We start from the raw sequence: 25,016 nt of genomic DNA, 5'->3' as shown, positions 1-25,016 counted from the left end.
ATGGGTGCCCATATGGTATGTCAGCACTGTAGGTGGTGGCTTTACCTGCTACGCCACAGCTCTGACCCCTCTTAAACTTCTTATTCAGTGAAATATTAAGCCACTTTACTGTAATATAAATTTAAAATGTGCTACCTCAAAAATCTAAAAAAAAAGGAATGAGGGTGGAAGGGAGAGGAGGGACAGGAAAAAAGGGAGGGAGGAGAATATCATTACAGTTTTAGAATTGTATCTGTAATTCATATTAAATCTGTTAAAAAACTAATTAAAATTAAAATTTTTAAATTAAAAATCTTAAATGCACAAAATAAAATGTTAACATCTCATCAGATGCCCCTGAAATCTTAATGTAGTATGGAGCCTTTTGCTGTTCCCAAGATCAATCCTGTGAACAATATTTAACTTGAATATTCTCTCCACCCTTACCCTGCACAGTGCTGGGCCAGATCCAAGAAATAGTGTTGACTAAATTGGCCACCACTGAAATATACTGAAGTGAATAAGACAACCATGGAATGGGACAGCCATTATTGCAACCAACACTGAATGGTCTGTGACATCATGGTAGGTAGCATTGGGAGTGGGTGAGGCAGAGGTCAGTAACACAGGTGAATAAAATTCACATATGCCATAGATCCATTTACCTTGTCTCTAGGTTACTTCTAACAAAACCCACACAAGAGCTGCTGGCCAGAAGCCAGATGGGCTGATGGGACTTCCACACCCACTCACTCCTTCCCAAGCCCAAGTCTCTGGTTGAGGTGCTAATGAGCAGTAAAAGGGCCAGAAGGTGAAAAGGAGGAGGGGGAAAGAATGGCTGGATTATCCATGGCCTATATAATCAGCCCCTGAAGATTTGGCTTAATTAGATTTGCAGAATCCCCTTTCTACCTAAGAGCATTGAGAAATTCAGAAGAGATGTTTAAGTGGCAGGAGTAGAGACATGACCTTGTTAGGAGCATGCAAGCATCGATGCAGCTTCCATAAAATGCTTTGTAGGAGGCTGATGATGGATTTGAGTGCTCGTCAATGGGAACTCTCTGGCTAAGGAATTTTTTAATAGCTCATTTAGTCACAAAAACTAGTATGACATCTTTGGACAAAAGTTTCTGGAAATTATTTCCCTTCACCACTCCCATCACTTTATTCTGTGTTCTTCCCCACAGAGAAGCAGTTAGGCTAAGTAGAACAGCCAGAGTGGTAAAAAGAGGTCTACAAAGGGGACAGAAATCTCCGATTTACAGAACTGACAAGTGTTTGCAGTGTGAATACAGCATTTCTATCAGTGTGGTGTCACTGAAGGTAGAGTTAGAAAGAGGGATGCTGAATTAACAATTAGAGCTGGTTCAGGCTAGCTCCAGTATACCACTGATATACACATGCATTTTAGGAGTCAAACAGATAAAGCTTAATTTCTGAGTCTCCCTTCCTAGTTATGTGATCTTAGACAAGTTCCTTCACCTCTCGAAGCCTCAAACTCCTTATCACTTAAGAGACAGTACAGATAAAACATTTATTAGTTAAAAACTTAAATTTAAAGAAAACAGCACCAGCAATGGCTGAAGTCACTAAAATGAAACAGAAACTGCTTACCAGTCTCTTCCTGAAAACAATAATCCTCAGACACACATATGCATGCCAATGAAATGAAAACACTCCTAGTGCTAGACAAAACATTGTCCAAATAGATCATTAATCAAACTCATATTTCATCCATTTAAATTCATTTAAATGTAGCTACAGTATATGTTTTGCCAAAGGTATAGTTAAATAAAGGGAAGTGGAAATATACTTGCGAATCAAGCATATCATTTATTTTTAAGATATAAAAGATATTTATTTATTAACTTATTGAGGGAAAGAGAAAGAGGGAGGGAGAGCGGGAAAGTTAGAGAGCAAGAGAGCGAGTGAGAGACCAAGACCAAGACCACCTATCCACTGGTTCACTTTCCAAATGGCTATAATGGATATAACTGGGTCAGGCTAAAGCCAGAAGCAGGGGCCCAGCTACATGAGCCATCATCTGTTGCCTTCACGGACCTGCATTCATAGGAAGCTGGAGTTGGGAACAGAGCCAGGACTTGAACTCAAGCACTCTGGTAGGGGATATGGGTATCCTAAGTGACAGTTCAATTGCTGTGCCAAACAAAATATGCCTCCAAGCATATTTTAGAAGTAATGGGGAATGTGATATATAAAATAGTTTCATTCTGAATAGTTTTATAAAGATTCTACTTACGACAAGAGCAATGAGATCCTGATTTACCTTTTAAATAAGTTTTTATTTCTTTATCTTAGTTTACTTAAAAAGTAACCTCACTAACATACACGTACAGCAAGTTTTTCTCCTGAATCAGGCTGAGTTTTGGTTTTCACACAGCTCAGGTGTGTGTGTGTGGTTTTTTTGTTTGTTAGTTAGTTTGTTTGTTTGTTTGTTTTGACAGGCAGAGTGGACAGTGAGAGTGAGAGACAGAGAAAAAGGTCTTCCTTTGCCATTGGTTCACCCTCCAATGGCCGCCGCGGCCGGCACATCGCGCTGATCCGAATCCAGGAGCCAGGTGCTTCTCCTGGTCTCCCATGGGGTGCAGGGCCCAAGTACTTGGGCCATCCTCCACTGCACTCCCTGGCCACAGCAGAGAGCTGGCCTGGAAGAGGGGCAACCGGGACAGAATCCGGCGCCCCGACAGGAACTAGAACCCTAAGTGCCGGCGCTGCAAGGCAGAGGATTAGCCTAGTGAGCTGCAGCGCTGGCTCACAGCTCAGGTGTTTTATGATGAATTGCTGCTATTCCCTCTGCCACACCTCTTCCTGCGCTGCCATTTCTACTAGGAAGGGAGAGGACAGGAAAATGACCATCGTCAGATCTGTTCATTCTGTGGGCATTTGAGCACCTATTATGAGCCAGAATTCAGCAATGAATAAGATAGATACACTTCCAGCTCTCACAGTATTCTTCAGTAAAATATGTACCTCTTGAGTTAAAATAATTTTCAACAATGGGGCAGGATTAACAATATATTATCTAGGGTCCAGCACTGTGGCATAGCAGGTGACCCCACCACCTACGCTTCCAGCATCCTATATGGGCACCAGTCTGAGTCCCAACTGTTCCACTTCCAATCCAGCTCTCTGCTATAGCCTGGGAAAGCAGTAGAAGATGGCCCAAGTCCTTGGGCTGCTGCACCAGCATGGGAAACCCAGAAGAAGCTCCTGGCTCCTGGCTTTGGATTGGCGCAGCTCCTGCTGTTGCAGCCATCTAGGGAGTGAACCAGCAGATGGAAGACCTCTCTCTCTGACTCTCCATCTCTCCATCTCTGACTCTGCCTCTCTGTAACTCTGCTTTTCAAATAAATAAATAAATCTTTTTTTAGAATTATCTGTTTAAATTTTAAAACAAGATCTCTTAATATTTGGGGTACACAGTTTAAAATTCTTTTTTTAACTTTAAAGTATACAAATTTCATGTATTTCATACATACAAAATATATAGTGATACTTCACACCCTATCCTCCCAGTTCAAAATTCTTAACTCTCTAAGTCAGAAATCCATGAACCCTATTAAATGAGATGATTTAAGGACATATAGATCCAAAAATCTGCCTGAAATGTAGATTCTAGAGGTGTGCTTAGTTCTATGCCACTTTTATGTGAGTGTGGTGGCACGTCAGGTTAAGAAGTCACTTGGGATGCCCACATCCCGTATTATAGTACCAAGCATCAAGTCCCACTTTCACATCCAATCCAGCTTCCTGCTTATGTGCCTGGGAGGCAGCAGGTAACAACACAAGTACTTGGATCTCTGCCACCCACGTGGGAGACTTGTATGAAATTCCTGGCTCCTGGGCCAAGATGTTGCAGGTATTTGGGGAATAAATCAGCAGATGGAAGATTCCCCCCCATGTTAAAAGTCCCTATGTGAATAACAGTAGATTTGTAGAGAAACTTGAACTTTCTTTATTGTAAATCTATTATTCCTCATTCAGTTCATCAAAAAATATTTATTAAGCCATTACTTTGATCCAGGGTCTGTTCAGATAAAGTGATAAGTATCATATTACTCATTCTTCATTGCAAATTTTTTCATATTCATTACCTGAAATGGTCCAAAAATTATCTTTTTTTTTTTTGACAGGCAGAGTGGACAGTGAGAGAGAGAGAGAGAGAGAGAGAAAGGTTTTCCTTTGCCATTGGTTCACCCTCCAATGGCTGCCGCGGCCGGCATGCTGCAGCCGGCGCACCACACTGATCCGATGGCAGGAGCCAGGTGCTTCTCCTGGTCTCCCATGGGGTGCAGGGCCCAAGCACTTGGGCCATCCTCCACTGCACTTCCCTGGCCACAGCAAAGAGCTGGCCTGGAAGAGGGGCAACTGGGACAGAATCCGGCGCCCCGACCGAGACTAGAACCTGGTGTGCCGGCGCCACAAGGTGGAGGATTAGCCTAGTGAGCCACAGCGCCAGCCCCAAAAAATTATCTTGTATTATAGATAAAGCAATTATTATTGTTGTTGTTGTTATTGTTATCATATTTCTAAGAACTCAAGATCAAAAATTCAAAATGCCCTTCTTCTTTAATATTTATTTATTTACTTACTTGAAAGAGCAACAGAGAGGACACACACACACACACACACATAAAGTCAGAGAAAGAGAGATGACAGAGAAGATTAAAAAAAAAAAGAAAAACAGAGAGACAGAGATCTTCCATCTACTGGTTCACTCTGCAAATGGCTTCAATGACCAGTCAGGGCCAGACCAGAGCCAAGAGCCAGGAACTCCATCTGGATCTCCCACATGGGTGGTTGGGTCCCAAGTACAGGGACCACCAGGTGCGCTAGTAGGAAGTTGAATCAGAAGTAAAGTAGCTGGGACTCAAACCAGCACTTTGATACAGACTGCCAGTGTCACAAGCAACTGCTTAACCCAAGGCACCATAAGACCAGCCCCTCAATATGCCCTTCCCAACACTGCATAGCTGAGGAGCAGTATGGGCAGGGGTTAAGAGCACAGGAGCTGGAGTTCAAATCCTGCCCCTGCTGTGTGACTTTAGGCAAATAACAACATCTATGTGCCCCAATTTTCTCATAGGTAAATAGAAAAAATAATAGTCCCTACTTCAGTGATTTGTGAAAATTAAATAAAGTAATGCAAGTTCTACACTGAGAACAGTGTCTGGCAGCTCGTACGTACTTAGCAAGCATTCTCCATTATCATTATTCTCAGCCTGTTGGTGCCAAAGTCTCTGCTGCCTCTGTCCGTAACTCCTGTGTGATTCCATTCTGCTCAGGGCTTTTGCTCCCTGAGATCAGAAATATTTATATTTCTAACTCTCAGAATCTGCTGGAAATTCTGACCAGGCTAATCAAAACTCGTACGGCAAAAACCTTAAGATTGGTGGCCATAAACCAATACAGTCTAACAAGTTTTTCATTTTCCATAGGAAAAGTAGCTGTATTTTCCAAGTCCCTCTGAAGAACCTTAAAAATCAAACCAAGATGCAGTGACCTAAACCAATACCATTAAAAACAAGAAGTCACCTTTGCCCCAAACAAAAATTAAAGTTTAAAATTACAGCCCTAAACTTTTTCCCCCAAAGCTAAAAATTAGGTGCAGCTATAAAATAAGGGACCCTATGCTTAGCTAGCTGCAACACTTGTGCCTGGCTGTGCTAAGACCTAACCCACTTTGTATACATCCTAATACTCAAATAACGGTGTGGGAAGGGGGACGCCGCTCTCCCACCAGGGGAACAAAGGGAGCGAGACGTCACCCCCCACCCCCCCCCCAGGGTGAATAAGATGGTGCTGGCAGGGAAAGGAACTACTAAAGAAGTAAACAACAAAATGGCAACAAGGTGCATGCCTCCCATGTGATCCCGTAGCTGATTGGATAGAAGACGCATGCCCTTCACATGAACAACTCGCGGATTGGACTGCTGTGTTCATGGACTCTATAGTGCTTTTGATTGGTCGCTGCAGGTATATAAACCGTGTGGCTTTGTACTGGGGGCACTCTCTGGACTCCCAAGTTCAGGAGGCCCGTCTGCGCAGATGCCAAATAAATCCTCTTGCTTTTGCATCAGCTGGTCTGGAGTCTGAGTCTCTGGAGTGTGCCTCTCGACGTGTTAGCATCCTCACTCCGAGGGTCTAACACCTCTATCCTCCCTCACGGCAGTTAAACCACCTGGGTTTCTGGTAAGCATGGTATTCTTTTCAGTGAAGCATAATTTTTTTCTTTATATAGTAGGAGTAAAACTGATACAGACTTAAAGTATGTACAGACAAGGGTCCCTTGATAGAGGGAAGGGAAGGGGAGGGGAGGGAAGGAAAGGGGAGGGAAGAGAAGAGAAAGGGAGGGGAAGGGAGGGAAGGGAAGGGAAGGGAGGGGAGAGGAGGGAAGGGAAGGGAGGAAAGAGAAGGGGAGGGAAGGGGAGGGGAGGGAGGAAAAGGAAAGGAAAGGAAAGGAAAGGAAAGGAAAGGAAAGGAAAGGAAAGGAAAGGAAAGGAAAGGAAAGGAAAGGAAAGGAAAGGAAAGGAAAGGAAAGGAAAGGAAAGGAAAGGAAAGGAAAGGAAAGGAAAGGAAAGGAAAGGAAAGGAAAGGAAAGGAAAGGAAAGGAAAGGAAAGGAAAGGAAAGGAAAGGAAAGGAAAGGAAAGGAAAGGAAAGGAAAGGAAAGGAAAGGAAAGGAAAGGAAAGGAAAGGAAAGGAAAGGAAAGGAAAGGAAAGGAAAGGAAAGGAAAGGAAAGGAAAGGAAAGGAAAGGAAAGGAAAGGAAAGGAAAGGAAAGGAAAGGAAAGGAAAGGAAACAGTTTAATCTGATTGAAGAGAACGTCTGTGATTTTTGTTTTCACACACTGATCCTGGAGCCAGCAGTTAGCACCATTTCCCGAGCACTTGTCTTACACTGAGTCCCACAATGAACACTAGATTCACAGGTAAGAGGTGGTTCTTGACTTCACTGCCAAAGAGAAACTGGAAAGGCTGCTGCCCTCTGAATGGGTGTCCACTTGTTCCTGTAAGTTGCCTTGTTCAAACCAATCTGCTATGGAAGGAAGGTTTGAAAATTGCATGCTGAGCTCACTTCCTCTGGTGCTCTAAGCAAGTTGAAAGTGCCAAGCAGCTGATCAGTCTCCTGGATGTGGTGACCTCCCTGGCGAGGATGGCAACAATTGAGTTTCTTCTTTCTAGAAGTCAATGGACTGGGGAAAACCCTGAAGCCTCCAGCCCAGAACCGGGAGAAGCTTTGGCCAGGTGGGGATCTCCAGGAGGTGGGCGGAATATCCTGCAGTGGAGCAAGCCCAAGGTTTGTGTTTTCTTGGCAAAATAGCAACTTCCTGCTTCAAAGTAAATAGGCTTAACAGGCTTATGGAAACTGTTCTGAAGGCTGGTGGACTATCCAAAAGCTCTTACAAAATGTTTCGATAAGTTAAGTGTGAAAGAATCAGAAACAGATGGATTGAGTTTCCCACAGTATAACCAGGGTTTAACAATTAAAAACAACAACAACAAATGGTTTTTAAAAGGGAAGAAGGGAAACTATGGTGATTATCCAAGTTAGAATCCTTCAGGAGGGTTGGGATGTTCTGCCAAACGCCCAGCTCTACTGGGTCCCTTATTTTCTCCATACCATAACTGTGGAAGCTTAAATGAAATTAAGTGCTTCAGCCTTCTCCCAAATATGAACCGTGGAAAGTGCAGTCAGGCTTCTCTTTAGTCTTGTAGACCTATTTCCCAGTATGTGCTCCGTGGGTGCCTAGTTCCACATGATGCAAGCCCTGTGCCCTTCCTCATGCCATCTCCTCCACCAAGGAGGTCCCGCACTGATTAACTAAACTCTCCTCTCTCTCAAGGTTCCCCTCCAACGTCTGCTTCTGGGAGGCATCATCTTTAACCCTCGTTCAACCAGGTCCTGCTCCCTGCTTGACAACTACACTTCCTGTTTGGTGGCTCCAGGCAGCTGCCACCTAAGTCAAGCCCTATTGTCCACAAACTAAAGGATAAGAAAAGGCCAGTGAGTGTCTCTGAGAACTAAATGTGCACTCCAGTGTCATCCAAGCAGAACTCCAGGGAACATTGCGAGCAGTGTATTCCATGAGACTGACACCCTCTTTAGCAAAACACAATGTGCTGCACTCGTTTGTGGCCCTGCGTCCCCATGCTTAGCCATGTGCATCAATGACCATGCTACCCAGGACACAGCAGGGACAGCTACACATGCACTGAAGTTTGAAAAGGAGAGAAAAGTAGGACTCTGTGCTTTCTATGGGAGAAATCAAGATGTGGAATGGTCTATGCATTGCTCCAGACTTAATGCAAGCCAGTATTTCCCAAAGAATATTCTGCGGTATGATTAAGGTGTTGTAAAAAAGGTGGTATTGGTTTTCTGGGGTCAAACTAATTTAGATTTCTTCAAAAATTCTTGGGGGGGGGGCGGTCCAGTGTTGTGGCTTGGTGGGTTAAACTGCTGCCTCCCATGCTTACATCCCATATGGGTGCCGGTCCAAGTTTCGGCTTCTCCATTTCCCATCCAGCTCCCTCCTAATGTGCCTGAGAAAGCAACAGAATATGGCCAAAGTCCCTAGATCCCTGCACCCATGTGGGAGACACAGATCTGACTCCTAGCTTCTGCCTGGCCTGGTCATGGCCACTGTAGCTCTTTGGGGAGTGAACCGGCAGATGGACTCTCTCTGTCTCTGTCTCTGTCTCTGTCTCTCTCTCTCTCATGAACTGTAACTTTGCCTTTCAAACAAATTAAGTAAGTCTTTAAGAAAAAATAATTCTTAGAGTGTGCAATGTGTTATTTTGCATCATGAACTTCAAAAGTGGGAGTGGAGAGAGAATAAATACACAATGTTTCCCAAATTCATTTGAACAAGGAATCTATTTCTTTAAAGCATCATTGTATGTTTCTGAGAAGCACAAAAAACTAGAAAAATGTATGGCTTCTTGTCTCTTTTCAAATAAATGTCCTATGCCCCACCTCAGTCTCAGTCTTCAATCCCACAATAATTTCTCCAATTGTCCTTACTGTGAGGTCCATGGATGGGTTCCAGGAGGCTTGTGAAAGCCCTGAAATGTCTTGCAAACTTGTATTTATGCATCTGTTCTCAGGAGAGGCAACTGCAGCTTTGGGAAGGAATTCAAGACTTTAAGGCAAGGCAAATTCTCTTCCAAGCCTTTCCTCAATGCCTTGGTACAGTTCCCCAGGGTGGCAACTTCTTTTTACCAGGTAAGAGGACACACATAGTCAAGAACAAAATGTATATCTTAATCCTATGACCCCCTGGTCTGTATCAAGGTGAGAAGTGTTCTTAATTTGATCTGGAGTCATTTCCTAGGTAGCATGTGGGATTTCCCCCTTTGAAAAGCCTGGTTTGGCATTCAGCTTCACCATAAGCACTCTGGTTCCCAAGGCCCTCACTCTGCTCTGTTCCACTGATGGGATGGCTGGCAAGGGCGTGGATGGCAAATCCATTGCAGGGCCCCAGATGCCTTCAGGCACCACAGAAATGGGTCTCGTTGTACAGGAAAAGGATCCAAGATAAAACGAGAGAGTTCAAAAGATCACGATGCATTTTCATTGATCTTGGACTTGTAAGAGCTGCACCATCAATCACAGTCTTTTAAAAATTCCTGTTAATGGCCCAGAGTGCTGGGGCTCCCATATGGTTTGTCTTTGCAACATTTGGTCTTGGGCATCCCTTTGGAATCAGCATGAGAATCTGTCAGTGTCAGAGTCAGACCCACTCCTGCTGCCTCACTCCCAGCTGCAACATAAGGAGGGAAGAGGGAACATGTGCCTCAGGACGATGGATATTTGGGGATCAGCTAAAACATAGGACTGACATCCTCTTGCCCCTGGAAGAGAGCAGAAGCAAACCAAGATTCATCCATGCCAAGGAAACGGCCTTTGGACAAGTCCTGGAACCATAGTGAGGAAGTAGCAAGCCTGGAAAGGAACTCCGCCCTGTTCCATCTGTCCCAGATGTGCTGCTGGGATACTCACTTGTAGAGCACCAGTGAGCATTTGAAGGGCTGTGTGATTAAAAGAAATCAGTAGGAACTGAGAGCACAGGCAGCACAGCCAAAGGGAAAGGCCTTTCTTTCTGCTCCCTTCCCTGCCCTCACTGAAACAAACCAATGCACACCAAAGTGACACAGGAAGAAGAAAGTCCAGTGCTGCATCACCCAACATGGAAGCCCTGGACGTGTATGACAACTGAGAACTTAAAATGACCAGGATGAACTCGAAATGTTTGTAAGTGGCCGGCATTGTGGTGTAGTGGGTAAAGCCGCCGGGTTTGAGTCCTGGTTGCTATACTTCCGATCCAGCTCTCTGATATGACCTGGGAAAGCAGTAGAAGATAGTCCAAGTGCTTGGGCCCACATGGGAGACCCGGAAGAAGCTCCTGGCTCCTGGCTTCGGATTGGCCCAGCTCCAGCCATTGTGGCCATCTGAGGAGTGAGCTAGCAGATGAAAGGCCTCTCTCTCTATCTCTGCTTCTGCCTCTCTGTAAAGTCTGCCTTTCAAATAAATAAATATCTTTAAAAATAAAAAAGAAATGTTTGTAAAATAAGCATCAGATCCAAATATTTGCAGTATAACAGTAATAATTTTATGGATTAATTAATAATCTATATTTATATTGAGTAAAATTAAGTATATTACTGAAGTTAATTTGTCCTGTTTATTTTGTTAATATGGATCCTAAAATATTCCAAATCATATCTGCACACCTAAGGCACAATTCTTTGCAGAGCACGGCTGTGTCCGTTTCCTTGGACTGTCATAATAAAGTGCACCAGTTGCTTAAACAGCAGGAACTTATTCCCTTCACTGTTCTAAAGGCCTCAAATCTGAATCCTAGGTGTCAGCAAGGTTGACTCCTCCTGGACCATCTGAGGGAGACTCTGGCCCATTCCTCTCTTCTGTATTCCATGGTTATTGGCAATCTTTGGAGTCTCTTGACTTGTGGATGCATTGCTCCAATTTCTGCCTCCATCATCAAAAGGCATTCTTCTCATTGTGCTTCTGTTTGTATGTGTGTGTGTGTGTGCCTTCTCCTCTTCTTAGAAGGATAGCAGTCATGTTACATGTAGTGCCACCTTCCTGCATTATGACCTCATGTTAAATAATTACATCTGCTAAGATCCTATTTTCAAACAAGCCCACATTCTGTGGTCCAAGAAGAACATGAGTGTTGCGGAAACTATCCAACCTAGCAAAAAGACTAAATCTGTCCTTTGCAGGGAGCAGGAGATGGTGCCTCCTTTTTACAAAGAAGATGTGTTTTCTCAGCCTTGAGTGGTGAGGCATGAGTGCCGTGTGTCTGGCCAGACTCACCACACATACCCTGGACCCCTAAAGAACTGCTTTCTGGTGAGGAGCTTGTCAAGGTAAAACACAGGAATCGAAATTAGGATACTCAAGCTCTGGTTCTGGATCTGTCATTAACCACCACAGTGACCATCAGCAGAAATGTCAAGCCAGTCGGGACCTTACTATCCTTATTTCTGCACCAAAAAATACAAATGCCTGCACATCCCAGTTCACAAACTCACTGTGAGGATCATATGGGATGATTATGAAAGTGTCTTTAAAAGTAGTAGTAATCTACACACAGATGCAAATCTCTGTTAACCGGTGCTGCTGACACTGCTCCCTTCTCTGTCGTGTCAAGAGAAACAGGAGGATCTGGAATTTCTCAACTTCTAACACAGGTTGAGACATACTCCTGCAAATCCTTCCTTCTGAACTCCCTGCTCCCAAAACTGTCCCTATCAATTCAGTCTTTCCACAGTGGTAAAAGGATTACTTGTAGGTTTGAGTTTTTTTAAAAAATCTAATCATGTCATTCTCCCACTGAAAAGTTTTTAAAATATGTAATGAATTATTAAATGAGAGTGCTTGCCCACTTCTGACTCAGAGAAAGAGGGAGCGAGAGATGAGGATGGTCTTTTGCTAGTCTCCTTCCAGTTGAGGCCCCAGTGTAAGGAGTCAAGAAAAATGAAAAGAACTTAGTTCATGAAAAATTGTGTGACATACAAGGGGAGGAAGAGGACCTGACGCTACACAGAATACACACAACCATTCAGAGGAAGCTCAGAGTATCTAAGCCAACTGGGAAGCAGGACCAATTAGCTGGGCAGAAACAACAGCCTCCTCAAGACCAGGTTCCGAGTCCCATCCGGGAAAGGAGGCTCTGAGGAAGCTTGAATTAGAAACATTTTCTGTTTCTTATTAGGTCTCAAAAAGTCATTTATTTTGTTTTTCTCAGACTGTTTTATTTGGCAAATCCTGAGTGAAATGGTGTCCTCTTTTCCCAGAGTGCTTGAAGCTGCTTGTTTGCTTTTGCAATTGGCCATTTTACAAGAAGGGGTCATGGGCACTCAAACTGGGACCCAGTGCCACTGCTGTGCATTAAATGCAGAGCTTGGGTAGGGTCAGCTAAGTGGCAGTAAGACCCACCATTCATTTCTCACCTCTGTTACTGATGGCCAAGGAGTCTTCCAAAGTCTCTTTCCTTGCTGTACACTGAGAATCCCTAAGGCAATTGTGAACTTGCTATTGATGTCCACTGCATGCCCAGAAATACCCTCTAATAATATCAGCTCCTTATGAGAAATCCCTGTGTTCTCTGGTCCAGGCTGTTCTGAGGGAAGCTTAGCCTATCTCCCAGTTTCATATGACAGTCCTGATTAATATTTAGCAGTATGCCCCTTTCTCTAAAATATATACTTGGATGACAGGTTATCAGATATGGTATTTCCAAACAATGCTTTGGTTTTTTGTTTTTTTTTAAGGTTTATTTTATTTTATTTGAAAGAGTTATAGAGAGAGGTCAAGACAGAGAGAGAGAGGTCTTCCTTCCGCTGATTCACTCCCCAGATGATCACAACTGCCAGAGCTGCCCCTATCCGAAGCCAGGAGCAGGAGCTTCTTCCGGGTCTCCCATGCAGGTTCAGAGGCCTAAGGACTTGGGCCATCTTCTACTGCTTTCCCAGGCCACTGCAGAGAACTGGATCAGAAGAGGAGCAGCCAGGACTAGAACTGGCGCCCATATGGAATGCCAGCGCTTCAGGCCAGAACTTAAACTGGTGTGCCACAACACCAGCCCCCAAAAAACGTTTTGTAAAGAGAGTTGTTTTGAATACTACCAGAATATGCTTCCTTAGACAATAAATTTGGGAAATATCACACATTTTGTCTCAGAAAGTCACAGCTCATATTAGCAAATTAAGGACTCTGAGAAGTCCCTGAATAAAGATGTCCACTCAACTTTAACTTAATGGCCCCTGTTTAAGAAGCAACTGCCTCTCATTTTTAATAAACACCTTTAACAACTTTTTTGTTACTATTATTTATTTGAAAGTCAGAGCTACAGAGAGAGGGAGAGGGAGAGGGAGAGGGAGAGAGAGAGAGAGATCTTCTATCTGTTGATTGACTCCCTAGAGGGTCGCAATGACCAGCACTGGGCTAGGCCGAAGCCAGGATCCAGGAGCTCCTTCCAGGTTTCCCACTAGAGTAGCAGGAGACCAAACACCTGGGCCATCTTCTGCAGCTTTTCCCAAGCCATTAGCAGGGAGCTGGACTGGCAGCAAAGCAACCACAACACGAATTTGTGCCCATATAGGATGCTGGTGTCACAGGTAGCAGCTTTACCCACTCTACCACGATGCTGGCCCCCTTTAGCAACTTCTTAGAAAGCTATTTGGAGCATGCTTCTCTGTAGTGTCAGAGACCCAGTGCACTGCACTGCTAAGATACCAGTTTTCAGGGATCCCTCAGGGACAAGCATACCATCATCTGAAGAATGGATGTTGCCCTTTGAAAATTATCCTTGTGGTTCATAATCACAATTTTAAATTAAAAATCATACAATGCTATCTGACATGATTTGGAATGGTCTAAAAATGAGACAAGATATTTGGAATCATGGCAAATGTAAACAAATCTGAGTCTTGTGTATCCAGCCCCACCTTTATTCTCCCTGATGGACAGATTTTCAGCTTCCACCTGGAACCTGGCAAATGCAACAAGCTATTATTATTTTAGCAGCATCTTAAAGAAGCAAGAGTTCTCATGGAAGGAGCAAGATAGACAAATTCATTGCAGGCTGATTAAATATTTTCACAAAAATGAACAAGGGTAAAACATTATGACACAATCAGTACAGAGAACGAATGAAGAAGTGCTGAGAGATGAGGCTGGTGCTAGATTGCCCAGAGGCACAGGAGTGGGTAACTGAGGTTCCTACCTTCAATAACTCCAAGATTCATGACCATTTTCCTCCAGGCTGTCACCAGCTTTTATGCCATGAAATGATAGAGTAGCTCTTATTAACCATGTCAAAAGCTCAAAGTGGAAGGTCAAACCCAAGCAGAAATGAGGACAATGCTGATGGATGTCCCTGCCCAGTTTAAGAGGATCCGTATGCTCACTGGAAACTAGCTATACCAAGGGCCGGGATAATGTGCATATGTACCTTGTGGTGCCTTACAAAGAGATCCATGTAGGTTTGTCCAGACAAATTGATATTTGACTCAACCATAGATGCCCCGGCCACAGAAGGAGTCATACTTGTTTAAAGGGGCATCATCCTGCTGTATCCAGACACCCTTTTGGTGAGGCTGCTTGGATCTGAAGATTCCACAGAATCATGGCACTGCCCAGGCAGTGAGGTAAAGTGGATGCAGGGTTTTACTGGGCCAAGATTAGCATTTGCCTCTTACTTAAGAAGAATGGGCTGCTCCAGGAGAACTCTGCAGGCATGGCATTATGTAGCTCACTAGGGAAAGAAATTGACTTTCCATGAGCTAACGCTTGGAAGAGAGGCCACTCCTTGCCTTTAGATGAAGCCTGGGCGTTCAGCACCAGCAGTACAATAACTAAAGGGTCATCCTGCCCTTTTCTCCATGCTGTCTCATATACAATATTGCGTTCCTTTGGCCCAGATGCCTCTGCTTCTTGTTTGACACATACAGCAACTTCTCCTAAATATATCCATAGATCAATTCTGTGGCACTGAAAGTCTCAACGAGCAGGTTTTATTTCCTGCATTATCTGAACAGTTTATTTTGAATCTATTCATTTAGAAAAGTTTCTATCAACTGTCCCTGTGTTGCCAATTCTGCTGTCACCAGGGTTGGCTTCACTGAGAAGATAGCACAATTGGTTCAATGATCTGCTGTTGTCACCTTGAAATTCTCAGTAAATTTTAAGGAGTCCCACCTTTTAATTTTGCACTGGTCCTACATAATAGGTAGTGAACCTAACTGCAGCCAATAGAAACCATTCTCTCTGGCTTTGTAGTAATCCTTTTTTCACATTTTCAAAGGGATTTAACCTTTGTTAACTAATGAATCCTCACAGTAAAGCAGTTAGAAAAGGAGAAACTATGGCAGAGAAGACAAAAATCTTGAACTCAGAGAGTTCTGGATTTCAGACTCTGAGGTTATTTGCTACGTAATATTGGGTTGGTTTTCAATTCCCTGGTTGTCAACTTCCTCTTCTACAAAATAGCAAAACTACCTGCCACATTAAAGTGGATGAGAGAATTATGTGAAACAATGCCTGTGACAAGGCCCAGATCATGGTAGACATGGTATAAAGCTCACTTCTCCTCTTCTCCACATGTTCCTCCTTCTGCCCCCTACAATCCCAACTTACAATATATAAAAGTTGTAACTAGGAGGTTTCAATCATCTGCAAACTATATTACTCTGAGTCATATGAAGATCAGAGGTGAGCTTGGATTAAATGTATGAAGATTTTATTAGAGGAAATGCCTATATGAGCATAATGAGAAATTCAGGAGAGCCATGAGACAAGGAAGCAAGTCTGACCCTAAAGCAGACAATAAGAAAATATTGGGCAGAAGTGTCTTAACTACGTTCCACTTCCAGAAAATTTAGTGAGGCCACTGGGGAGCCCCTAAGTCAGCCAGAGTCAGTTCTCAGTGGAGTCGGACATCTCCTAGGAGTGGCCTTGCCTTGGTGTCCCAGTCATCAGCTAGAACAGCTCATGAGAGGCATGAACGCTGTGAACCACATCTAGATGCGTGGCCAATCAGCCTCCTGGATTTGAAGGTAAGTTGGGTGTACTTTCAGACCACTGCATCAAACTTCACACTGAAATACTGGCAAAACCAGATCCACCCTGGACTCTCACCTGCCAAAAATTCCGTTAGCCCAACATCTTCCTGTAATGTGAACGAAGTTGTTCTCGACTCTATTTTCTCAGAAAAGCAGAGCAGTGTTTTGCTGAAATTGATATTCTGCGTGGCAGACACACAGAATCTGTCAGCCGAGGAGGCCTTTGTTCCATCTCTCTGAGGAAAGATGTTCCATTGCTTCTGAGGAAGTGAAATGTTCCATCGCTTCTGAAAAGGTGAAATGTTTCCCCTGAATGCTTCTATCATACCCAGCCCAACCCTGGGTTGGGTTTTCTGAGGTCAGGAGAGGAAACCCATTCAGTCCTGGAAATATATCTTGCTACCTTTATCCTGTAAGATATCAAGGGTGATTCAGTTGTGTTGAAGTATCAAAACGGTCATAATTCATGAAATAATTTTTAAAGAAGAAAGAAAAAAAAAGAAAGAAAGGGAGGGAGGGAGGGAAGAATGGAGGAAGGTAGGAAAGAAAAAATGAAGGGAGGAAAAGGAAGAATGGAAGAAGGAAGGGAGACAGGAAAGAGAGAGTAGGGAAGTACTATCTTACCTTCAAACACTTGCCCATATAATGCAATGAGAGGTGACACACTCTGAGAGGTAGGTGAATTTACAGCATGTGATCTTATTGCTCCCATTTTTAAATGTGGAAACTGAGATCAGAAAGCTTAAATCACTCACCCATGTTTTCATAGTTGATGATTGGCAGTGATGAAACTCTAGCTCACAGCTGCTGCCCACCTCTGATGAGACCAGGTGTATACAACAGCAACAAATTCCTTCAACTGAATCATGGAAAATGCTAGTGATTTCAGCAAACTTGTTCTGGAAACTCAATGCTCTCCCTCACTTCCAAGCACTTCCTCCCAAGCATTTGTAGGGCTCTAAAGCCCAGGATACAGAATCACTGCCAACATTTATGGAAGAGAGAAGATCACAAAAAATTCACAGTCAAATTTATTAACCCAGGGTATGTAGATGGTGGGCAGAAAGGAGAGGGAGGAACGAGGGAAAAAAGAAATTTAGCCTACTCAGGAATGAATCTAAATAAATGAATGTTTTAAAAGTAAATTCAATTTTACTTTGTTATGAGATATTAGTAAAAATTCCTCAAAAATTTTTCTTGAGGAACAAAATTGATTTATAATATGTGTTTCCCATGCTCTCAAATGTCCCTAGTTCTGTGTTTTGCTGCTTAGAACATGACCTGAAATTTCGTTTGCATTTCTAGCTGAGACGAACTAACCCAATAAGTGGGGGAGAAACCCAACAAAACTGAGAGAATTTGATTTTAGCCCACTGAGCTAAAAAAAAAATTCCCATTTAGAAGCACTATTTTATTTGCCAAAAATACATCCACTCACTGTCAGACTTATTCATTAAAACCGGTCCTACAGGAAGATGAAAATAATGGAATAAAATCACATTTCCTAATTCCTAATTCTTAATACCTAATTTAGACCATCTTTCTTATATCCTACTTCCTCTTTACCACCACCCCCATAATTTCACACATACACACCCTGCACAGTTAATCTAAATTGTGTGGTAAATTTGTAGAAAGTGTTTCCATCCATGGTGCCAAGTGAGAAAGTGACAGACCATGGCAAAAATTTTAAATAAGCACAGTGTCTTTTATCCCACAAAACCAGAGCTGAAACTTCTACCCCACTGGGAAGCCCTTTCAACAATATCTTTTCCAGATACTCCTTTTCCAGATACTGCCACTGGAAGCCTCCTACAGAGAGCTCGTAATGCTGGGAATTGTGGTTCTTTACAGAACGCCCACAACTTCTAGAAAAGCATTTCTTTGCATCAAGTTGAAATCAACTTATAACCATTTAAAAGATGCTTATCATAGCATCTATTCCTTGTATTATTTCTAGGTTATCCATGAACAGTCCTGTCAAAATTTTTCTATAAAGGTCTCATTTCTTTGAAACATGTAATTGTTATTATTTAAGTGTGATTCATAGATCTTAACTTTGCCAATGCTGCGTCTATTTTCCTTTCAAACCAAAGTTAATAGTTACTATCTACTTCATGGAAGTGCATTGGATATTAAAAGAAAACAACTGCAGACTGGGGACCCTTTTCAGTTGGTATCTGGACTCCATTCATCCTCTTGAGCAGATAGCTGGAGTACATGTCCCAGTCACCCCTGTAGTCAGGACATGTGACTACATTCTAGGCAATGAAAGATGGACAGGAGTGACACATACCACTTTCAGACTTACCTTCTCCTCCAAAACTTCTTGTGTGTTTTCCTGCCTCTCTCAACTGATTGGAAACTGCATGCCCGCTGGGGAGAGCTGAAGTGTAAAATCAAAGGATCCTGAGTCTACGCATACTGCTTCCCCCATACCCCTGTTTATCCCTGGACCTCTACTGCTGTGCAACAGAGACAAGAATAAAGTTTTGGGAAGGGACATTCATCCAAGTGGTTAAGATGCCTGTGTCCCATGTCAAAGTACCCAGGTTCAAAGTCTAGCTCTGCTCCTGATTCCAACTGTCTGCTAAAGCAGACTCTGGGAGGCAGCACATGATGGCTCAAGTAATTGGGTTCCTGTCTCCCATGTGGGAGACCTAGATTGAGTTCTCGGTTCCCATTTTTAACCTAGCCTAGCCATGGTCTTTGAGACATTTGAGGAATGAACCAGAAGATGGGAGGGCGCTCGCTCTCTCGCTCTCTCTCTCTCCTTTCTCTCCTTCCCTCCTTCCCTCTTTCTCTCTCTCCCACTCTGCTCTCAAAAGACAAAAGTTTTAGACAACAAAAATTTAACAGAATAGAAGTTAGTATATTAAGTCACTAAGATTTAAAAGTTGTTTCAACAATTAGCCTAATAGTGCTTTGTAGATAAAGTTAATACTTTTGTGTAGAAACCACAGTACCAAATGGAGAGAAGTGCTCCATAGGTAATTCACTACCATACCACTAATAACAACTCTACTGCTACTGCTGCTGCTGCTGCTATTACTACCACAGACATAGTCTGACTAGAGCCTAATACAGTATCTCACTTGAGCTGGTCACTTCTACCTAGAGTCAGATCCACCGTTTTAAGAGCCAAAACATATCTTGAGTCATCTGGAAATATCAGTCAACAATTCTGAAAAGAAAGACAAAACTAGAACTTTTTTCACATGGCTTTTTCCGTATAGTTCTCCTCCTTTATTTACTTTTAAGAGTTAAAATATTTGGAATTTAAAAGTATAAATAAATATGTGCCTGTTAGATTTTTCTCATTTTAGTTATTAAAGACTATTTTGAAGACTATTGGCGTATTTTTGAACCTTTTTTTAGATTTTTATTTATTTATTAGGCAGGTAGAGTCACAGACAGTGAGAGAAGACAGAGTGAAATGTCTTCCTTCTGTTGGTTCACTCCCTAGATGGCTGCAATGGCCGGAGCTATGCCGATCTGAAACCAGGAGCCAGGTGCTTCTTCCTGGTCTCCCATGCAGGTGCAAGGGCCCAAGCACTTGGGCCATCTTCCACTGCTTTCCCAGGCCACAGCAGAGAGCCGGACTGAAAGAGGAGCCACCGGAACCGGCACCCATATGGGATGCTGGCACCACAGGCGGAGGATTTACCTAGTGCACCACGGCACTGGCCCCTATTTTTGAATCTTGATTCAAGGTATTATTTTCCTCTCTCAGTTTTTGTATAAACTACAAACTTTTTTTTCTCATAGGCAACGTATTTTCATCCAAACAGTTGATAAAAACATTGATGAAGGTAAGGCTAGGTATTGAATCCTATGGTGTGGCCATGAGGACTTCCTCACAAATAAAGCACTATCTACTCATTAGCAGTATTTGAGTTCTACACACTTGAGTTGAACTTTCAATCCTTGTCTTACTATTGTGTCCACAAAATGTCTTGAAATCTTTGTCAAATGCCACATTAACAGTATGATTAAGCCATAGAAATCTCCTACTCAATTAGTTTAGTAATTTTGGCAACAAGACAGAATGGTAATTTCTTGGAATGGCTATTTCTTAACCATCCTGAGCTGACTCCTAGTAATCATTGCTGTCTTTTCTCAGCACTCTCACATCATCTGCTTATTAATATATTTCAGAGTATTCATGGCTTCACATCAAGTCTGTAGTGTTGAAACTTTCTTCCGCTCAGCTCCTCTCTCAAAATCATAATAAAGACAAAATTCCCCAATTTTTATAGGCCCTCTCTCAATACCCATGATTTCTTAATCATGACCAACAATGGTTTCTGCAACTTATCTATAAATTCCTCTCATACCCAGAGTATTATTTATTTGGATCTAACAAACTGAGCTTCATGAATTCTGAAGCCCTTCTCTCCTAGTTACAGAAGGAACTTGCAGCTACCAAATACTGTAACCATGACTACAAATCATGCCAAAAATAGGTCAGGAAACTTTATCTTATTTATGGAGCCCCTCCAGGCTGAGGAACCTACGTGTCTACTTATCAATGTACTGTGGGTCTGCTATGTGAGGCATTTAAACACATAACTCATCTAATCCTCATAAGAATACTATGAAAACTGAGGTTCCGAAAAGAAAGTTGACCAAGGTTCCATGGCTAGAGTCAGGCTGAGTCAGAAGTCAGCCAGATTCTGCCCGCATTGAGTTACACCTTCTTACTAGGGCTCTTGTCCTGTCTCTCACCCATCCCAGGCTTTAGCGAATTTTAATTATCTCTCTGCTACACCTCACAGATTTAAGACACTTTTTGGTGAAGAAAGTGGAAATTGGTCAAAACTGAGATGCTCTCCAGCCCTTTTCAATTCTCATACATTATAAATATTCACCAAGTGATAGAGCATGTTCTAACGGAGATGTCTCAAGTTTGCACCAGTTTCAATTTACCTGTATTTTCAGCCTGACCCCACATCACCCCTGCATACTCAGGCTGAAATCCCATAGGTCATGTTGGTGAGCCTTAGTTCCTCTAGATTCTTGGGATGTGCATTCTGATCTTTATGCACTGGTAATCTTCTATCACTATTATTAGTTGAAACCCTGTCTTGTAATCACCAGGACTCTTCCTATGCCCTTCTTTCTGCATAGTCCTTACTTTTAACTAGAAGAGTCTTCTCAGTGCCATGCCCATTCTAAAACCCCCATACATTTACAAGCTGAAAACAGAACTGTCAGTTATCATTTGCTATCAGCTGATGCTCATTCCAATTCTCCCTTTAATCCATCTGTAGAAGGGATTGATGAAGTGAGATCCAGTGATTCCAAGTGTAGCTTCAAGAGAGACTGCTTGGATCTAAACACTAATGCTAATATCTGCTGGCTTGGTGAACTTGAGCAATTTACTTACAATCTCTGAACCCCAGTTTATTTATCTGTAGAACTGAGATAATAATTTTTGCTAAGATAAATGTTGACTGTTAATTATCATAAAGGGAATTATAATGTTGACATTTTTGTTCTCTACAAATGAAAAAAGAAACTACAGAAGGTTGAGAATTCTGAAGGTTACCACTTAATCTGTAATATGTGAGTAGTTACCTGTTCCATTTAGCAAGAAGCAGCAATAGAATTTATGAGTTGCAAATGTCATCATACCAAAGCCAGAAGTTACTAAAGAAAATACTGACGAAACAGACCAGATGAAAACGGTCAAACTGGAGAGCTGATGGTCATTTGGGAAATGGCAGTGCTATTCAACATTCACATGAAACTATGGGCAGCAAATTACCTGGGGCAGACTTGTGGCACAGCTGTTTATTCTTGGGACACCCTCTTCCCAAATCACAGTGATTGGCTCCATGCCTGGCTCCTCAACTTCCAAGCCAACTTCCTGCTACTGCACACCCTGGGAGGCAGGACATGATGGCTCACGTGCTTGGGTCTCTATAACCCTGTGTAGGAGCAGCAGACTGGGCTCTGGCTCCCGCTTTGGCCTGACCCACCAAGCACTGGGGAAGTGAGCCAGCAGATAGAGATTTCTTTCTATCTGTCTTTCTGTCTCTGAGTGTATCACTGCCTCTCTTATGTTCAAAAATGAGAGCAACAACAAAATTACCAAAAATCTTCCTCCGCTTTTCTTCTGAGAGATGTCAAAAATTCAGACTTACATGTAGCAATTTCCCAATTTTTAAATTTAGTCAAGTTACTTATTTAAATAGCTATCATCTTATGTATTTGCTAATCGGTCTGCAACCTTTTACCTAAAGCCTGAAGTGTGAAACCCCACTCTCTAGTATCAGCTGTACTTGTGACTACAAATAATCCCAGAGACAGGTCAAGAAACTTTATCTTTTTTATGGAGCATCTCCAGGATGGGAAACCTGTGCGCCCACTCAACCAGAGACACCAAAGTCACCCTTATTTTGCCATAGAGATTATCTTACCACAAGACTGTTCTTTTCAAATCACTCAGAATCTCCAAGTTAAATTCCTGGCGCCTCCCAAGATTCCAACCACTCACCAATGATCTTATTTATGGTGTCAATTACTAATGGTCTTGAGGTTAAGAATCTGGTAAAACAGATGCTAGGAAAATTGTTGCTAAAATTGTCTATCTATGTTACAAGCAGGGAGAATCTCACCCTGCCCTATGCAACTGTGGAGGAGAGAAGGTTATTAGAGCCAGCATCCAACAGGTTCATGTTCAAGTCTGCTGAAACCCACAAGATGATCCATATGGGGAAACCAGGGCTGGTGGCAGCTGTTGAGTAAGCCTTGTTCATTTTAGGATTATGAGAGAGCTAAAGAAGCCGTGATAACTCACCAAGAGCCAAATCTATCTTTGGACTCCAACACAGTTTTCCAGCAGATTTGATCCATGGAGCAATCAGCCTAGAGTTAGTTAACATATAATTCCTACAAGTGATCAAAATACATATTCAGGGATTTCAAGATGGCAGGTTAGGGAGGGACATGCTGTGCTGGGCTAAGGATAAACAGTGAAGAGAAAAGTGGAGGATGTGTATTTTCAGGGGAGAACTGGAGAGAAAACCACAGTGAAGTCCTATGAGAGAAGGAGGAATGCCCTGGACCTTTGTGGAGGGTGCGGACCCACAGCATGAGCACCAGAGAGCTGCAAAGGCAGAGAGCCAGAGGAGGTGGCAGTTTAGAGATGGAGGTGAGACTGGTCTGAAGCTACCTGTAGTGATAGAGCTAGAAGGAGAGCATGGCGTGGGTCTGGACTGGAGCCCTGGGTAAGGCGGTTGCCCACAGACCAGTGGAAATAGTATGTTTGTCTTGTCCCAGCTTCCCAACAATAGCTCCAAATGCCCAGATGAGAGAGGGCAGGCAACATTTTGGGTTAGGGCAGCAGCTATGGAAGCCCTTGTGTGCATTCACAAGAGCTGACTGAGACAGAATATCTAATCAGCAGTGCTGGCAGCAGTGGAAGGCAGGCAGCAATATTCAGCCAATGGCACTGTGTATGCATGTGATCCAGAGATTCTATCAGAGGGAACAGTCAGCAGTCCCCACTGACTTTGAGCCTGGCTTCGAGGTGGCTGGGCAGCCAGATGGGATGATGGGGTGTCCACAGCCTCCCAGGGTCAAGATGCCTAAGTAGGGCTGTCTCAGGAAACATCTGCCTCTCTGTTGACTAGACAGGTTGGTAGGAACTAGAAAAACCTCTAGACCCAGAGACTGGAAATCTTGTGTGTTGAGACTGTGGGGAATTATTGGTGACAGAAGAGAAGGTGCAGGATATAATTGGGTAATAGGATCTACCAAGCCCAACTTGGGTGTTACCCTGGATACTCACCCCACCCTAGAGTACTGACCGCAGCTCCCTGGCCACACATACCACACACCTCTTGGTATTCACTAAAAGTGCAGACATTCTACTAGGTCACATGGGCATAGCACAAAAATAAAAACCATCAGAGGAAAAAAAAAAAGCAAAAATCGAGTCCACAAATGCCTAAAAGCAAATACAAAATTCAAGAAACAAGAATAAGGAAGACATAATGACCTCCCCTCAATGAAACACAACAACATTTTAATATTAGAATGCAAAAATGAGTGGATTGGAGAATTGATGGAAACAAAATTTAAAAATTAATCATAAGATTACTTAAAAGCAATTAGAAGAAAATCCATGAATTGGAGAAAATCATACATGACATGAATGAAAATTTTCCCATTAAATTGAGATTTTAAAGAGAAATAAAAATGAAATATTAGAAATTAAGAACTCAATAGACCAAATAAAAAATGTGGTGGAAAGTCTTAATAGCAGACTTGGTGAGACAGAAGAAAGAATATCTGAATTAGAAGAAAAATTTTTGGAAATTCTACAGCCAGACCAAAGAAAAACAAGGATAAAATAGAAAACTTTAAAACACTGTTGGAGATTTATGGGATACTATAAAATGACCCAACGTATGGGTTTTAGGAGTTCCTGAAGGCATGGAAAGAAAAGAATGGATTTTAAGGCCTACTTAGTGAAATAATTACAGAAAACTTCCCCAGTTTGGAGAAAGAAAGGAACATCCAAGTAGAGGAAGCACATGAAACGCCTAACAAACATGACCAGAAAAGATCTTCACCACAATACATTGTAGTCAAACTTTCCACAGTAAAATATAAAGAAAAGATTCTAAAATGTTCACAACAGAAATCCCAGAGTACTTTCAAAGGATCTCCAATTAGACTCACAGCTTTCTCATCAGAAACTGTACAGAATAGGAGAGAATGGAGAGACATAGACCAAGTCTTAAAAGAAAAAAGTTTTCAACCCAGAACACTGTACCCTGAAAAACTCTCATTTATGAATGAAAGTGAAATAAAGACCTTTCATAACAAATAGAATTTGAAATAATTGTCACCATTTATCCAGCCTTACAAAAGATGCTTAAGGGTGTCTACACAGAAAGATAGCCATCACTATG

At 42.6% G+C, this 25,016-nt stretch overlaps 2 long non-coding RNA genes across 4 annotated transcripts in view; both read left to right on the top strand.

Annotated features, from left to right (window-relative positions):
• Nucleotides 1-8,374, top strand: part of LOC138850565 (uncharacterized) — a 29,767-nt gene extending 21,393 nt beyond the window's left edge. Inside the window, exons 2-3 of one of the 2 annotated variants that reach the window (XR_011390501.1) lie at nucleotides 7,183-7,297; nucleotides 7,845-8,374. This is a non-coding gene — a long non-coding RNA (uncharacterized lncRNA). Of the gene's footprint in view, nucleotides 1-435; nucleotides 948-7,182; nucleotides 7,298-7,844 lie in introns of those variants that run through there. The other variant, XR_011390500.1, reaches the window with a different exon arrangement.
• Nucleotides 8,375-8,461: 87 nt separating this feature from the next.
• Nucleotides 8,462-25,016, top strand: part of LOC138850564 (uncharacterized) — a 28,215-nt gene continuing 11,660 nt past the window's right edge. The window contains exons 1-2 of one of the 2 annotated variants that reach the window (XR_011390498.1): nucleotides 8,462-9,223; nucleotides 16,238-16,384. This is a non-coding gene — a long non-coding RNA (uncharacterized lncRNA). The remainder of the gene's footprint in view (nucleotides 9,224-16,237; nucleotides 16,385-25,016) is intronic. The other variant, XR_011390499.1, reaches the window with a different exon arrangement.

This window comes from Oryctolagus cuniculus, chromosome 7, assembly GCF_964237555.1.
Source record: "Oryctolagus cuniculus chromosome 7, mOryCun1.1, whole genome shotgun sequence".
Taxonomy (NCBI): Eukaryota; Metazoa; Chordata; class Mammalia; order Lagomorpha; family Leporidae; genus Oryctolagus; species Oryctolagus cuniculus.
Note: the sequence above shows the minus strand (reverse complement) of the source record. Positions and strands in the feature narration are given on the sequence as shown.